This window comes from Columba livia, chromosome 1 (genome assembly GCF_036013475.1).
Source record: "Columba livia isolate bColLiv1 breed racing homer chromosome 1, bColLiv1.pat.W.v2, whole genome shotgun sequence".
Classification (NCBI taxonomy): Eukaryota; Metazoa; Chordata; class Aves; order Columbiformes; family Columbidae; genus Columba; species Columba livia.
This window is the reverse complement of record NC_088602.1, coordinates 145,823,165-145,840,247: the sequence shown is the minus strand read 5'-3', so window position 1 is coordinate 145,840,247 and position 17,083 is coordinate 145,823,165. Positions and strand designations below refer to the sequence as shown.

The 17,083-nt window shown below is 42.5% G+C and overlaps 1 protein-coding gene across 5 annotated transcripts in view; it reads left to right on the top strand.

Moving 5' to 3' along the window:
- WASHC1 (WASH complex subunit 1) overlaps window positions 1-17,083 on the top strand; it is a 47,017-nt gene that overhangs the window by 14,083 nt on the left and 15,851 nt on the right. The window lies entirely within an intron of this gene.

Below are 17,083 nucleotides of genomic sequence, written 5' to 3'. Positions count from 1 at the left end.
ATCCTGACTACCTAGTTTGATTTATTATGTTCTGAGCAGGAGCATGGCATTCTTTCGAGTTTTTTTGGGAAGTTTTTTGATTCTTGATAGTGATACTTTGAAGCACAGCATCTGGGGAAAGGATGGTCACTATAGCTGAACTGAGGTCATTGAGGGAAAAATGGGCTTTTCATTTGGGCAAGAACTCCTGGGAAAGGGCTGTGTATAGGCTGGATTAGGTTGACCACAAGGTCTCATTCTTTTGTGCACTTCTCAGTATGGGAACCCTTAATGATATAAGGCTGGGAGAAGCCTTTCCAGAGCTGCCAGAAACGTGTGGAAGACACCTTTCAAACTTGGGACTGGTTGGCAGTGCTGTCTATTTCTGTGGGGCAAATAAAGCTATTGATACAACAGGAGTCGTTCTTTCTCTGTCTCTTTTTTTTTTCTTTTTTTTTTTTTTATTTTTCCCTCCTACTCACTGTTTTGTAATGCAGTACCCTGTAATTTCCCTGGGGAGACAAACCTGCTGTTTTGTATGCAAGTCATTCCTGAGTCCTGAACAGTGACTGTGATGCTGTTCCCTCCCTCTTTGGTGCACTCATGACTTTTAATTACCAATTTTTTCCAACAACAGAGGAGGCTTCATTGGGTTCTTTGTTTGCTTTGCCTTTCCTCTGAGGTCTTGGCTCTCTGATATAATTAATAATGATTCAGTAATTATGCAGACTTCTGATTAGAAGTTCCATGACCTTGGTTATTCCATGCCAATCAAGGGCAAAGCTTTCAAGGTAAGAACTTTGCCACTTACTGAAGAGTGACCTTTTATCCTCCCTTTCCTGAGATAAAGCAGCTCTATCTTCCATTTCCAGGAAGGAGCTGCCTTATCTGCGGAAGCTGACTGTTCTGATCTGCAAAACAGCAGCTTGCAATGTTGATGGAGAGGAAACTTGTTCAGTGTGGCAGACTCAGCTGAGTGTGTCAAACTCATTACTTCAGTACTACAAAGATGCAGATGTTCTGAGGTTGTGTTGTGGGAACAGTTGGATTGGTATGGTGCTTTCGAGAGTGGCAAGCCGATTTGTAATTTGTTGAAGGTGGAATGAAAGAGTCTCTCTTACTCTCTATGGAAAGAGGAATCTTTCTGTAAACAAATCTTTTTTTTCTATGTTAGCTGATCAAAACTTCTGCTCGGAGATGTTGCTGACGTGACAATTGAGTATAAATTCTTAAATGAACAGGTCCCTCCATTGTGAAAGGAAGGTGCAAGGAGCTTTTTCTCTCTTTATTTGGAAACTGGCAGAAGGCAACTGTGGTGCTGTTGTGGTTGAAGAAGAAGTATTCCCTGGGCCAGTTAGTGGCTGTGCAGAAGCAGCCTTTGTGAAAAGTTCCTGTGGATTCGGTCTTCTCAAGGGGATACAAGAAAGACACCTTTACATGTGGAGAACTGGGAGAAAGAAGATAAGCAGCTTTCTTCCCTTTCCCCCTGGTTTGGGGATTCTGTGAAATAACCCCTGAGACAAGTCTCTGCCAAACTGTCTTCTTTCCAAATGCTCTCAAACAAGCTGACTTGCTGTGAAGTTTGTGGCAAGATATGTGGTGAATGAGACACTTCACCAAGTTCCTTAGTTTGTAGAGAATCAAACTGCCCCCCTCAAAAAAAACAAACAAACAAACAAAAAACCCCAAACAAACAGAAAAACACAGCAACAAAAAAAAACCCAGTTAAACTGTGGCTGGGTTTCAGAACAGACCCACTGGAAACAGCCTTGGAGAGCAGGTCTAGCAACCCCTAGCAGCTAAATCTGCTCTGTACCTTGCTAACAGTGCACTTGGACTGCAATGTGGAATCAAAAAGAGAGAGCGGGGGTAGCTCAGCATCCCTCTCTGCCTTATTCCTCACCCTTGGGAGCAGAGACCCATTTGGCCTCTTCCACACGGAGAACAGCGAAGTGCCACATCCTGCAGAGGGAGAGCACAGACCTGCGCAGTGCAGGTTGATGCCTGAGGTCAGTACAGTCAACAGTCCCATCCTCTTAGGAAGTCCTCGTAGTGCTGATATCAATACTGTGAGAAGATCAAGAGGTTGCACGTACTTTCCAGGGTTGTGTTTTGGCATAATGGAAGTTTTAACCTTGTGTGTGTTAACTGAATTCATGTAATTAATCTGCTGTGGAAGCTGCAGTAAAGATCAGATTCATCGCCTGTAGCTACTGAGATTTTAATACATATCATTACTGCTTAAAACATAAATATTCTAACATAGCCTAACTGACATAATATCTATATGAGTTTAACTCCTGGACCTTTAAAGAGGGCTTTTGATATAGGTCACAGGAGACAGAATGACCAATTTAAACACTCAATTAACCATTAGTCTTTCATCTATTTGTTTTCATCATTACCAGCATTTTCTGTGTGACAGTTTATGTTGGAATCCTGTGCTGTGAATTTTTTTTACAGGAATGTTGTTGTTCTAAGTACTTCAGGTAGGTGGTAGGTTTAGCTTTCCTGAGATGCCCTCCTGGTTAGTTAGGCTTGCCCTTTGAGATTTCTAAATTTCTGAGGACACTTTTCGTTGCCAGGAGATGTTAATAACCTCTAATATGTCACTTCATTATTCAGAGTGTACACTTCTGTATAACAGATTTGTGGAAAATTGCCTATGCAAGTTATCTCATGGAGTGCTATAGCAGTAGAAAGAAAACAAGTACTTGGGATTGGAACTGTATTATTAAGGTCTCCGTCGGCTTTGTCTGTGATCCAACCACAAGTTGCCCAGTATACAAAATTTCTCAACCTTGTGCTTTATTTTTTAGTTTAAGGAAGAATTTATGTGTTGATCTTTTTAAACATCCTTATTCAGTGTCTTTTGCCTGTCTGAAATAGTATTTTGCTAAACAGGCGTATCCTTCCTGTTCTTTCCCAGTTGGTTTCAAATTCATTTCATATTAAATATTTGAAAAGTGGTTTAATATTAAACAAAGCTTTAACTGAGAGCCACACTTCTGAAAGCAGGAGTTGGAAAATAAAAGCACTGTGGAAATGCTGTAAGCATGTGATTAAGGAAGGTGAGGAGTGGCAGACTGGGCAGCAAAGCCTTAAGGGATGCTTGGGATGGGAGCAGGACCGAGATGCAAGTAGTCTTTAAATTGAAATTACAAAGAAAGCCTTGATCATGAGGTTCAGTTGAGTGTTCTCCCCTTGCTTTAAACTTATTGCTGTGATGAGTTGTGATGATCAATGATGGACATTTGTGACTGAACATATGATAAGAATGTACTTGATTTAGGAGGTCTGTGAAATGTATTGTTAAATGTTCATGGAAACTTGTGAAGAAGGATCCTGCTGCAAGCATGTTGCTTGTTGTGCACATTAGCTCTGGGATGCAGCTTGGAGCTTTAACACTGCATTGCAGCTGTTCTTCTGCTGGCTGTAAGGGTTTGATCTTACTAGGAGAGCTGTCAAGAGGGCTCCATTGTGATGGGTCACCATTCAGGTGAGTTTACACCAGGAGGGTGGCTGTAGCATAGGGAATCAATTTTTCTCCAGTTAATTTGAGTAAAAAGTCACCTCATGGTACTTTGAAGTTGTCCCAGAGGCCATCTGAGAGAGAATGCTAGGTCTAGTTTAGCATCAGATACCTCTCTTGAGAAGCTGTAGGAGCAGTCATTTGCTGCCAGGAAGATCAAGCAGAAACAGTGAGGTAAAGGAGTGGATGGTCCTGCAGACATGAGGACACAGCATGGGGAAGACAGGGGGAGGAATTTTGCTTGGGGGTATTGCTTACTCTTGTAGAGGCATGTCCAAGTAATGTGGATTTTTTTTTTTTTTCCAGCATAGCACACACTTTGTAAGAAACTGCTCGTTTGTTTAGCTCTCATGATTCTCTGGAAGCTAAATTTGAAAGCTTGTAAAGATGTGGCTTGAATGAGGTTCCCAAACTCTTGGAAAAACTTTAGGAGGTGACACATGTGGGTCAGATCAGCATGCCTGGAAGGTTGGTGGCAGCTGACAGTAACAAGCATACTATGCCCTCAAAAAGAGGCAAAGGGACAGTGACTGTTCTGCAGGAGTCCAGATTACAACTCTTTCTAGGTGCTGCTAAATCCCTGAGCTTAAAATCTTGTGGGATCTGAGGCTCAGGCTCAATTCAGATGCCTTGACAGCCCATGCAGTGGGGCAGCAAGTGGGAAAGAGCACAGATAGAGCTATCACAGCTTGAAATGAAATGGGAATAGTAGGAAAGAGGAGACTAAATGGTGTTAAGTCATTAAAAGATTATTCCTTCAAAATGAAACAAATACAGAGAATTAGCAAGGCAGGATTTTTGCTCATCTCAGAAAGTGCTGAAGAAATCTGTGTCTTTTGGACTTGCAGAGATTAAATATGTCTTTTGAAGGAGAGGAACAGAATGCTAAATTTGATTCTGCAAGCAAGATGCTTTTTATGGCATTGGCATTGTAATGTTTTGATGGTTACTTAAGCCCTTGCTCTAAGTCTACTAACAACAGCTCTTCCACATAAGTTTATTTCACTAGCAGTCTGTTTATCTTTGAATCCCATTCCCTCAAAAGGAGAGTGATCAATCTGTTCTGCCTTAAGTGATTGAAAGGCAGCCTTGAACTTGATAAGAGAGCTGTAGCCTTCTGTACACTAACAAGGCCTTCAGCATAGTTTAAAACAAGCAATTTAAAGAAACGACTGAAGTGCTTCACCTTCAATATCCTTCTCCAAGCAGACTTAAACTTTTCGCACCTAATAGCACGTCTGCAAATAGTGGTGCATTTTAATGAATCACTAAAAGGCTCAGTGCTGGCATTAATGCAAAATATTCTCAAAGCATGAGATGAGTTTGCGTTAACTGCAGAAAACATCCTCTGAGGAGGAAGGGCTCTTAATGCTTGAGTCTAATTCTGAAAAGAAAATGATGGAATATTGTGTCCAGGGTGCTGAAATGGCCATCCAGGAGCACAAAGGAAATACAAGCCTTACCCATATCCTCAGTTACTAAAAATAAAATGAGTGGTTTAGGTGCAATCATGCTAAACTGCTGATGTAGCAATTTGCTGTTAAGTAGTAAAAGACTGAAGCAAAATGCAAAAGTTGCAGGAGAGTTGTTGTCCCACTTCTGGCATTGGTCTCAAAGCTGCTTAGCAAAAGGAGGCAGGCAACAATTTCAGGCTTAATAGAGTTCTTGAGAGGATTCTCTGTACTTTCACAGGGCCTTTCAGGGTAGAGGAATATCTAGTGGAGATGTGAGACAGTTTGATCAAAATAGATGGCATGTGCAGCAGGAAAGGCAAACAGTAGGGAGAAACTTTGCTACCTGTACCAAAGTTCCCTATGTTTTAGTTTAGTGTAGTTTGTGGGGGTTTTGAGCCTGACAGGGTAGTATCTTGTTTGTACAGTGTGCCTTGTTAGAGAAAACTCAGTATTGAGCAACAGCTTTCAAATTCTTTTGAGCTAATTCTTTCCCTGGTCCTTAAAGACAGGACAAGACAGACTCCCTGAGAAGACATGTAAGAAATGTGAGAGTAGGAAGAAGTGCAAGATGAACGTACAATAAGTGCAGCTTGGTAGCTGGAAGAATACTCAGTAGACTATGTATTGTGGCTGGAGCATCCTGGGGCTTCAATCTGTTCCTTCCTCTCTGGACAACTTTAATTCTCCTTTTGCAACTCTGGAGAGACCAGGTCGATTCTCAGAAGGAGGATATGCTGTTCCTCAGAGGGTGGAGTGATAACTGAAAGAGAACAGATGGAGACAAGGTCACTGTTTCAGTAAAGGAGTGCTTTGCTTTGAAGGTGTTTGGTTTATTTTCTTTGGTCATGAGCAAGGGGAAATCCCACCTTCACTTGTAGAGGATTGGTTATGGCAATTACAAATTATCATTTGTAAGCAGGGATGTTTCTGTCTACAACTTTATGGGTTGGATTTCCTGAAGAGAGGTGGCCTAGAAGAGTCTCTGATAAATCTTAGCATGCTTTTTAAAAATAAGTTCTTGATAGCTTAGGAAATTCTTGCCGTGCAGACTCTATTCATCCAGTAATCTTTGCATCTTGAAGTCATTAATAAAAAAACCCCACATTTTGTCCAATCATATGCAGTTCATGGTGGCTTTCTGACTTAATTTTCTTTGCTTTTTGTTCATATTTTTATGTTTCTGTAGACTGAAATCAATTTACTACCATCTCTAGACTGTCTATAGCTCAGCAAAAGTTTTCTAAAGTGTTTAAAGAGCTATGATTTTAGCACAAGAGTTGCCACGTGTAGTAGCTATAATGGTTTATTATTCAAAGGCTGTGTTCCAAAGCAGATAAAGCCAGTTTCAAAGCTATCTATAGAAATAAACCCTGTAGCAGCAAGAGGCAAAGGAAACAAATGTTAGACCCACTTGTGGAGGTGAGAAGTAATTATGGTGAGTGCCTTCTCTCACCAATGATTATTTTAAAACACAATTGATTTGAAGACAGAGCTGTGAATAAGTTGAAGGATGGATCGCTTTGTATACTCCCAACTGCTATAAATTGGTTGAAACTTTTATGAACTATATCTTGTAACAAAAAGTACAGAGGTGTAATTACCCTTGTTTCTTCTGCTTTAAGAAGTGGAAGCACAAGAGGACCTCTCTGCTATTGACAAAAGTAACTTTTTGGCTACTGAACTGTTTCTGGATTGAAAAGGTGGTGTGTGAATAGCCTGGAGCCCAAGCACTGTGTAGTTTCAGTGAAATAACCTTCTTTGAAGCTCAGTGCAGCAGTGTCTGAACCAGCTGATGCTTTTGGAGGTTTATGGACTTCAGGAGTACTGTCTGATGCCTTAGTGCAGAGAGGTCTTAAATGGCTGAAAGCTGTAATATTCTAGAGCATGGGAGTAACATATTCAGAAATAATAACAGTGATGTTGTATCCATAATGGTCTAAAGATAGGTGAGAAGAGAATCGCAGAATCATAGAATGGTTGGGGTTGGAAGTGACCTCTGGAGATCATCTAGTCCAACCCACCCACTAAAGCAGGTTCACCCAGAGCAGATCACACAGGAATGTGTCCACAGAGGTCTTAAATGTCCCCAGAGGAGACTCCACAACCTCTCTGGGCAGCCTGTTCAGTGCTCTGGTACCCTCAAAGTAAAGAAGTTTCTCCTCATATTCAGATGGAACCTCCTGTGCTTCAGTCTGTGCCCGTTACCCCTCATCCTATCGTTGGGCGTCACTGAAAGGAGTCTAGTCCCATCCTCTTGACATCCACACTGAACCCTAAAGTATGCTTTTCTGTGTAGCAAGATCACTGAGAGCCCTTTGAGAAAGAAGTAAAAAAACTTGGCAGGGGATGGAAGTGGTGGTGATCTGTCTTCCTTACCACGTGCCAAAAAGACACGTTCCAGTGAGCAATGCAAGCCTTTACAATGGCACCAAGGGTCCACCTTTGCATGCTTATTTTCAGTTAATTCTGAAGCCAGAGCTGCATGGACATGTTGACACCTTTTCTAGTCTCATCTCTCAGTGTTGTGTCAGAGTTTCTACCTGATTCAGACAGATGCTGACATGTGAATCACTTGTATGCAGTGCTTGTATATGTTTGGGGATGCCTTAGAGGCAGCATTGGGTTGGAACATGGTGGGAAAGTGTGACAGGGAAGGGACTTTCAGAGGTAGAGAGTGGGCGAGTTGGGCTACAGTGCTTCTTTAGCTGTGTGTTGACAGCCATGGTGCCAATCCCTCAGTAGGTTAGTGAGGTGTCAGTGTCAGTCCAGGGTTCAGGCAGTGACCTGGGCCTTGAGGGCTGCCCAGAGAGCAGGGATGGGACTGGCTAATCTGAAGAAGTTTCATGGCTGCAGTCCTTTAACATGGGAACATTAAGTGTGCATCCCTAATGTCTTCCCACAGGTGTGGTGCCGGGAGAAAGCTCTCCAGGAGAACTCTGAAACTCTGCTCATTGTGCAGCTGAGTAAGCTTCTTTTCCATGAAGTATTCCAGATGGCTGTGGTTTGGAAGGATCCAGATCCACTTGATGGGAGATGCAGTGGCTGAGATTTTGTCCAGCAATAGGTCATGTCTATAAACTACAAGGACAAGAGGTGGCTGTTAAGTAAAGGAGATCTGGAAAAGTTATTATGAAATTCCCCATCCAGAGAGGCATTCCCTTCCCTCCAGCCACTTACCCCAAATGGCTGTAGCTGTTATTCTCAGGAAATATCTAAGAAGCAGCAGATCATAGCAAGTAGTCAGTGTGTGCCTCACAACAAAAGAAAGGTTCCCTTTTTTTCTAGTTTCTTAGCCCACGAATTTACCAATATTTTCAGATACTCCCACTCTTCTTTGATGTTCTTAGGGATGTGGTTTAGTGCCAGAGTTAGGTTATGGTTGAACTCAATGATCTTAAGGGTATCTTCCAACCAATATGATTCTATGAACCTTGAAGCAATTGCCTTGTCATTCTTGTCTTATACATAGTGGTAGCTTTACCTGCTCAACCAGCTTCAGATGCTGGACTCTCACATGTGTTAGAGTAATTTTTCTCTTCCTATGGATGAGTTTTGTCTACTCGGTCAGCCCTAGAGGAAGAGATTCAAGTAAGTCACTTTGTTTTACAGGCGTGACTTCTATCAGGAATCTAGTGTGGAGAAAACTGTCTGGAAAATAACATTGAGTGGCTTGAAATGTGTATTACAGGCTCTCTCCTATGTAAGCGGGAGTGTGCATGCTGGGGGGAGAGTTGCAGGAGAAAACACGAGTGCCAAAGGTCTGTTCTTCACACTTGACTGGTGGATTAAATTCTCTTTCCATGGTCCTTTTTTCTGACTAGCTGTGATGCTGTCACTGGGCCTTTCCAAATGGGGTAGGTTAGAGTTTGGGTGTAAATGCAACTGACAGAGCAGCACTTTTGGAGACAGCAGATCCGTTTGCAGATGCTAATGAAGTAATTCTCGTTTTTCTCCCATCTACATCCTTCAGACACCATGCTATGCCATTAGGGAGAGGGGGCTATAAAAATTATTTTTATAATGTGGGATGAAGGATTTGGATGGTAAAGTGTGTTAAAGAGAAACCCCAGGTGGGTAATTTAGTATCTTCTGAGTTGGATTCCATTGTTAATTAATCCAACAATGTGATCCTTATTCTGGTTTAATATACCCTTTAAAATGCAAATATCTAGTTTTACTTTACTTCCAGGACTTTCATTTTAGATCTAGTATGAAAGCCAAATAAGAAGACGTGCTTGATGGGCTTAAGCAGCATAACAGGACATTCCTTTTAGAAGAGAAGGTAAAGCTGTTGCACTTCTGCTCTGTGGTAGGGCAGCAGGAATAGCCTTTCTGATTATGTCTTGAAATAACACACCAGTCATTCCAGTAGCTTAACACCAAGAAACTATGAAGTTCATGATCTCTACAGTTCAGTTCTCTCTGTAACTTTGGCCCAATGCTCGGGTCTATTTGGTTTTGCTTCAACAATACTTTTGACAGTGGCATCCTGGATTTTGTTGATTCCAGAACAAATTCAGACCTTGTGTGACTTTTTTAAGGAAAGGAAGGTGAGAAGCTCCCAACTGCTATTGAGTTACTGAGCACTGGCCAAGGTTTTCTTTGTTCTTTCTAGCACATGAGTGATTTTGGAGGGAAAAAACAAACAAACAAACAATGTCACAGACAAATCCGTGCCCTTCATTATGCTTTGTGCTTACTTTTAGCTGGCATGAGGGGATTAGCTGCCACTAAAGGCATTGGTCCATGAGAACATTTATTGTGTATGTCACAGAGTGAGCGGTTAGGCTATTAAAATTTATGAATTTACGGTCCTGGCAGTTTTGGGGTGGGGAGGGAGGTTTGAAAAATATACTGGACAAATGTGTTTTGGTATTATTCTGAAGGGAGTGTTTCCATTCTTAATGACTATTTGAGTCGGTATGTGGCTAAGATGAGTTTTAAAAGGATGGTGAGGAAAATGAAAACGTGTGTCTAGAACTGCTTTAAAGGTGATGTCTGATCACTGATGCACCACGGACTGTTTCATTGAAATGACAGAGCAGCTGTCAGTCCAAGCAGAGACACATCTGCTCTTCGATGCTGTGAGAAAAATCTCTGCCTGGACCCCAAAGTTCTTTGGCGAAAAGTAACTAGAAATCCATCAAGAAAGCAAGAAAGCGCTGTAATGACTCAAGAAAGGTGTTAGATGGATAACATGTCATAAAGATTATTCTCATTTGTTGAAGAAGCACTTATGCTCAAATTAGCTTGTTGATGGGCATATCATAGAAGGTGCCTTCTGAGATTTGAGTGTGACTGCAATTGATTGTAGGAAAATGAAGAAGTAACACTAAATAACCTCTGTTTCTGAAGAGCAAATATTTTGAAATAAAAAGCTTAATTTACAAAAAATATGGAAAGAATTTTTTCCTTTAAAAGAAGGAGAACCGTTGTGAAAGAAAAGGATCTGTTATTAGAAGTTCAAATTGGAAGCATAGGTGAGCAAAGGAGAAAGTGGAGTTAATGATGAGGTTTCTTAACTAGCAAAGGGCTGATACACTTTCTCAGAAACAGTTCTCTTATGTGGTGGGGCTTGTTTTCATTGTAGCAAAATTTTGAGGGAATCTTGGGCATTGGTACTGGTCCTCACAAGCTGCTGAGGGGGCTCATTAATTGCTGAACGGAGGCAGCAATTGGCAACGCTTGCATGGGCAGAAGTATCTAATTGAAGGAAGCGTGGAAGGGAATAGAAGAAATTTGATTGAGTTGTAAGCTGTGGAAAGTACAGTGATTGCCGCAGTAAATATGATGAGCAGCAACAGAGTATTGAGAACAAAATAAAATGACCTGGATACTCCAAGTCATCCTTCAAAAGCTAGTTACGTCATTTACCTAGTATCTGATGACAACCTCAATAGATCAGGACAAAGTGAAGAAGGATCACAGAGACAGATCCTTATTACGTGGTGGAAGTCAGAAAGGAACTGAGAGTTACAGGAAGAGATGAAGTGCAGATGCCTTTGAGGGCTTCACAGCTGATGAAACAGACTGCTTTATGGTAGCAAGTCCTTTTTCTTGGGTAGGCTTTCATTCTCATGTGTGCAGGACAGTGATTTTTATAGCAACAGATTTTAGTTGGTGACCATTGTGTGGTTACTAGCTTGTAAATACGGCTCTTAAGTATGTTATTGAAAAGGGGACCAAAGGGTTCAACTTGTGACATGCAAGTCAAATTCCATGTGCTTGCCATCAGCTGCTGGGAAGTGGGGAAAAGCTAATACAAAAACCTTTACCTTCGAACTTGTGTCTTAAATGTGGGGAGAGTGTGTATTTTGGATCCAGAGTAAGAAGTGGTGATGGAAAGAATGGTCAGTGGTTTGTATCAGTGCTTGGTGGCTGTAGTTTATTCTAGAGAGCAGCAGTGTTACTGACTTGGCAATGGGGAGGCACTGAAGAGGGTAGAAGTACTTGCACAGGTGGTCTTAAACTCAGTAAAACTGAAAATTATACAACTGTGGAAATGTATATGTTAGCTCCTGTGAATTAAAGCAAAAATTGTTCAAATTAGTAAATGAAGAACTGAAAATCTGGTCTGCTGGGACTGCACTATGAATTTCCCCAGATTTCCTTTGTCACAGGGGACAAACAATTCCATTCTTGGTGTCACAAGCAGCTGAGACTTAATTAACGCTCGGAAATTACTTGGAGATCTTTGGGTGAAAAACTATGAAGTTCTAATGATACTAGATTAAATACAAAGGAAAGCAATGCTTTTCTCGGAGATTGATTAGATTTGAACTTGTATCACAAGGAATAATTTTCTGCTCTGGAGGCATGTTTTGATCAGCATTCTTATTCTTAGTGGCAATGACTGTTTTGGCAGTGGAGATAAACAGACTAGGAGCAGCATTTGTGCTGTGTGCCATGTTGATATAAAAAGCCTCCATCCCAATGATTGAGTGGGAGCTCAGCTTATGCCGTACATTCAGGATTACATTAGGGCAAGCCCCGTAGTAGAACCTTTAGAGATGTTCACTAAATCAGTTCTTGTCACACAAGCACAACTTACCTTGGTCAAGAAAACTGCTTTAAAACCACTTGGAAGGTAAGGAAGAAAGCTGGGAATAAAGAGGAGCTTCCTGATGTTCTCATATAACCAGGCTGTCCTCTTGTTCTTCAGCATGGACATGAGCTGGCAATGTGCGCTTGCAGCCCAGAAGGCCCATCATATCTTGGGCTGCAACACAAGCAGCATGGCCAGCAGGAGGTGATTCCACCCCTCTGCTTCACTCTGGTGAGACCCCCTGTGGAGTCCTGCGTCCAGATCCGGAGCCCTCAGCACAAGAAAGGCATGGACCTCCAGAGGAGGCCACAAAAATGATCAGAGGGATGGAACAGCTCTCCTGTGAGAGCAGACCGAGGGAGCTGGGGTTGTTCAGTCTGGAGAAGAGAAGGCTCCAGGGAGACCTTATTGCGGCCTGTCAGTACTTGAAAAGGGCCTGTAAGAAAGATGGGGACAGACTTTTTAGCAGGGCCTATTGCGATAGGATAAGGGGTAATGGTTTTAAACTAAAGGAGGGGAGATTCAGGCTAGACTTGAGGAGGAAATTCTTTACATTAAGAGTGGTGAAACCCTGGCCCAGGTTGCCCAGAGAGGTGGTAGATGCCCCATCCCTGGAGACATTCCAGGCCGGGCTGGACGGGGCTCTGAGCAACCTGATCTAGTTGAAGATGTCCCTGCTCATGGGAGGGTGTTGGACTGGGTGAGCTTTGAAGGTCCCTTCCAACCCAAACTATTCTACAATGCTATGATTCTATGATGTGGACTGCCTTACCAGTGGGGAGGAAGGCTCTGCAAATGTCACTCTTCCTTCCTGTATTATCAAGGCATCTTTGGCTCAAGTGAGCCAAAGGCTGAAAGGGCTGGGGAGGCTGCTGTGGACTTGTTGGTGTTGGTCTCCTGCTGTTCCTACCTTCAGGTGAAACTAAGCAGAAGTGTTAGTTTTGGCTGGTGCCTCATGCTCTTTTCTCTTGCAGCCCCACCTGGGAGACCTTTAAATCCAGGCTGATCTGTCCCCTGTGACTCCTGCTGACAGGAAATGTGAAGCATGATGTTGGTTAAGAGTAAATTGCATAACAGGTTGTGTTTTTTTTTTTTTTAGAATCAGACACAGTGCCTAAATGAGGAGGAGTTTCTTCTACACTCAGGGATCCAGAGGAATCTGAGACCTTTTAAAGGTTTTAGTTGTCCCTACCCCCAGATATCATTCACTGCAGGGTCACCTGGGCGTTTCTCCATTACTTACTTTTCCTGTGACTCTGTGTGGTGATATACATTTTCCCTTCTATGGGGACAGGGGGGAATATCTTTGGTTATTCTAAGAAAGGGGCTTTGGATAGGAGAAAGTGAAACTTAATGTTTGTGTACACAGTTGATTAATTTGATGTTACAAGGTGCCAAAACACCTTCTGAGGCTATCTGCCAGATATGATCCACAACTTCAAGCAACATGGAAACAAATTTTACTGCTGAGTCTCATAAAATTCTGCCCAAACAGGATTAGCCTTCCTTTCAATAGTGACTAAAAAAACAACAGGGGCAGGGGGGTGGAACACTTAAAGCTCCTACTAAAAGATTGCACTTCAGTGAGTAATATTTGTCAAAATTTTACAAGGATGAGTGAAAACTATATAGATAACAAACCAGCTACTAGTACTTACGGCATCTGCAGCCTAATATCTCAAGACTATTCCTGTGACCGCTGCTCTGGGAAGCAGCTCCTTAGTTTTCTTCAGTATCTGCCCCTACACTGCCAGGGGAGGAACTCAAAAGGCCACCTCTGAAACTCCCACAGTACTGGTAGAAGAACCACTTTTTTCCCATTACTTCTTTCAGGGATCCTTCCCAAAAGTTACTGTGATGGTAGAACCTGTTGTGTTTATATATCTTAACACTATTAATGGAGAAGTAGTTTGACCAAAAGTAACCTGTATAGATTAAATAGAATATCTCTTTGTGTAATTTATTTGCAAACACAGACTTTCTACTTAGTATATATTTCTTCTAAAAAAATGAAAGCCTGGCCCCTTTCAGATCAGTCAGTGGTGGAAGGCAAGTAAAAAGGCTGGAAGGTTAAAGAAGAACTTGTTCGTGACTTCAGGAAAAACAAAAAAAAAGGGAGCAAAGAAAAATAAGTTGCTTTTCTGGGGAGAAAAGTCTTCAGGGAAAGGAGGGGGAGGGTGCCGTGTTGATAGGTCAAAATTCTAAGTTTCCAGTTTTACATAAACTTAATTCACAGTAGCAGGAGCACCTTGTGAAAGGAGAGATTAAAAATCAAAATGAAATTATTTGTGTGGGAGAACATGACCTGTGGAGATTGATGTATGCCAGATCCTGCTGAGGATAACCTGGCAACCTTGATCACCCTCCAATCTGAAAAGCCGTTTGGCATCACAGGAGCAAGGCAATATGCGAATGCTGAAACATCTGCAAATCAGGCTCAAGGAGCAATCAAAGTGCGATAAACATTAATTAGTATAATACCCAAACCCTTAATGGAGGAAGGAACGTTGATTACACCACCTCACTTGGGATTTCTTTCTGTCAGAGATGGTGTGTGATGACAGTTTCTGATTACACTTACTCAGACATGAAGGAAGACTTTAAAAACTGCTTAAATATGAAGGAGAGAGAAGAGCAGAAAGCAAACAAGTTGATCTTTCTTTGAGTGGCTGAATGTATTTGGCTTTTCATAAAAGCATGTGTTTTGGCATTTTGCCTTTCAAACTTTTGAGGGGATTTGGCATCGTGAACTGGCTTTTAATGCTTCCCTGGGTCGCAGTAAACCATAAATGTCTCAGCAGCCTTTCCTTTGCTCTCTCCATCTCGGTCCTGTGGTGTTGCTGGGGCAGAGGTGCTGTGTGGGAGTGGGGAGGGTAGGGCTCAGGTTTCTCACAGTCCATTTCTGACTGTTGCTGGTCATGTCATTGCTGCTGAACTCCGAGCTGGCCCACCGCAGTGTGCAGGAACATCCATGTGCTGTTGGGCTGTTGTAAAGCATGCTCTGGTGCCTCATAACGCACTATCCTTTGTTAGCCAGCCAGAACACGCTCAGAAATTTGAGCCTGGCTTTCTAGCCATGCTTCAGTCTAGTGGATTGTGCAGCAAAGCCCTGAATTATGGGTTAGCATTGATGTTTCCCCATCACTTCAGCAGCCTGAGGAGCCATAAAAGCCCATGGCCTTTTTTTCAAGAGGATTCTTAGGCAAATTAAAACTTTTTCAAGTTTGAGATTTTCTTATTCTCTGCAGCATACAAGTAAGAAGAGAGCATGTGCCTGTAGGGCTCATGAAAGAAGTGGGTGAGGAAGGAGTTCAGTAGCCTGAGAAAAAAGGTGGACATTTCATTCCCTCAGCTCACCTTCTTCTGCCTTCATCATAGGATGATGTCTCCCCTGGGAAATAGTCTGTCCTCACCTCACCAGTGGTTCTCTCACTTCTAGAAACCTACTGAAACTTGTCCTAGAGGTCTAGTGGTATGTCATTCATCAGTAGTGGTATCTCGCCAGTTTTGGCACTGGTGCTGTGGAAGGAGGAATGGCAGCCAGCACTGTTATCTTTCCTTGCTACCCTGCGTCAGCATCAGCCACCTGGAGAGTCCAGGGATGTAATACAATACAAGAACCATAAACTCCATCCCTTCTAATTCATTCCTCCTGCAGTAAGGGAGAAATTTAATAAAAGCATGCATTGTCAGGAAAAAAAAAAAAAAAAAAAGGGCAGCTTGACTTTTAGGCAAAAAGCCCAGGTTTTATAGAAAAACTTTATGATGGGTACACTGAATTTTAGAACAGCAATGTCAAGCATCCCTGTGCTATCTCTCAGGGCTGGAGCCTGGGCTGGGAGGAGACAAGAAGCCTGTCTTGCTGTGATGTGTGCAGTCCTCATTTAAGGAAAAAAATCATTTAATACTTTGTCTGCCTTATCCTCCTGTGCAACTTCATTTCTCATTCTGCTCTGTAATGTTCTTTCTCCTTGGTTGATCGCTTAACTTTTGTACTTCAGATATGAAATTGAAGTTCTTTGGTATTCTGGAGAGGTTTGTTCCCAGCCTCTGCTGCCTTGCTTTTCTCATTCACCTTGGTGTGGAGCTCACCTCTTCTCTCTCCCACTTCCCCAGTTTTGTCATCCCTGTCACTTTTTGGGTGATGTGTACGTGGACAGCAAAGGGTCTTCTGCTTTTGCGATACTTCCTTCCAGCTGAATTCTGTCTTGCACAACTGCCTTTTTGGGAATCTGCCAGCCTGTCTTTAAGTCTGCTCTGATTTTAAACTTTTTTTCTGATGCTGTCTGATCCCTAGCAAATATAGATGATAAAAATCACAGTTCTTTTCTGGCATTGTGGTGTGCTTGGAGACCCTCATAGAAATTTCTATATTATTGCCAGTGCTGACAACTGACAGGCATCATCCAGTGTCCTGCATGCCAGATTCCAAATGCCTCAAATCCTTTTCCTGAGGGAGTAAGAGAACAGTAATTTTTCCCCCATGAGCAGACACAGACACAGCAGAGGAGATCTTTGAGTAGCCGCCCAAATGTGAGATTTATCAAAGGAGTTATAAGGAAATAATGGGAAGTGATGCCTCCGTGGCTGCAGATGGGACAGAGGATATGGGGCCAGCGAGGCTGGTGGTGAGGTGGGAGGCAGTATTCCTGGGACCTGCTGTGGGTATTGGGGAGAAGTGCCTGTAAATTGGAGAGGAGCTCAAGGCAGCAGGATGAGGGCTTTAGGAGAAGGGAGATCTAAGCTGGGAGTGAGGTGCAGGGGGCTTGACTGCAAAAAGATTTCAGAGGCACCAGAGAATGTGAAAGCTTGAATCAAAGCAGCTGAAAGATTGGCTTTAATATCTGCTTAGATAAAAAATAAAAGTCTGTATGGATTAAGAGATAATCCACTAGATAGATTTAATCTGCCACATGTATTACTTCCCCAAAGAAAAGCCTTGGGAGGGGAACGCTGGTTTGGCTCAGTGCCCAGGGTTTGAAGGCAGGTGATATATTCTCCTTTCTTCTACAGGCCCTTTTTAGCTTGTCGCCAAGCATGGATCCTGCCCAAAGGGAGGGGCTGCTGCTCTGT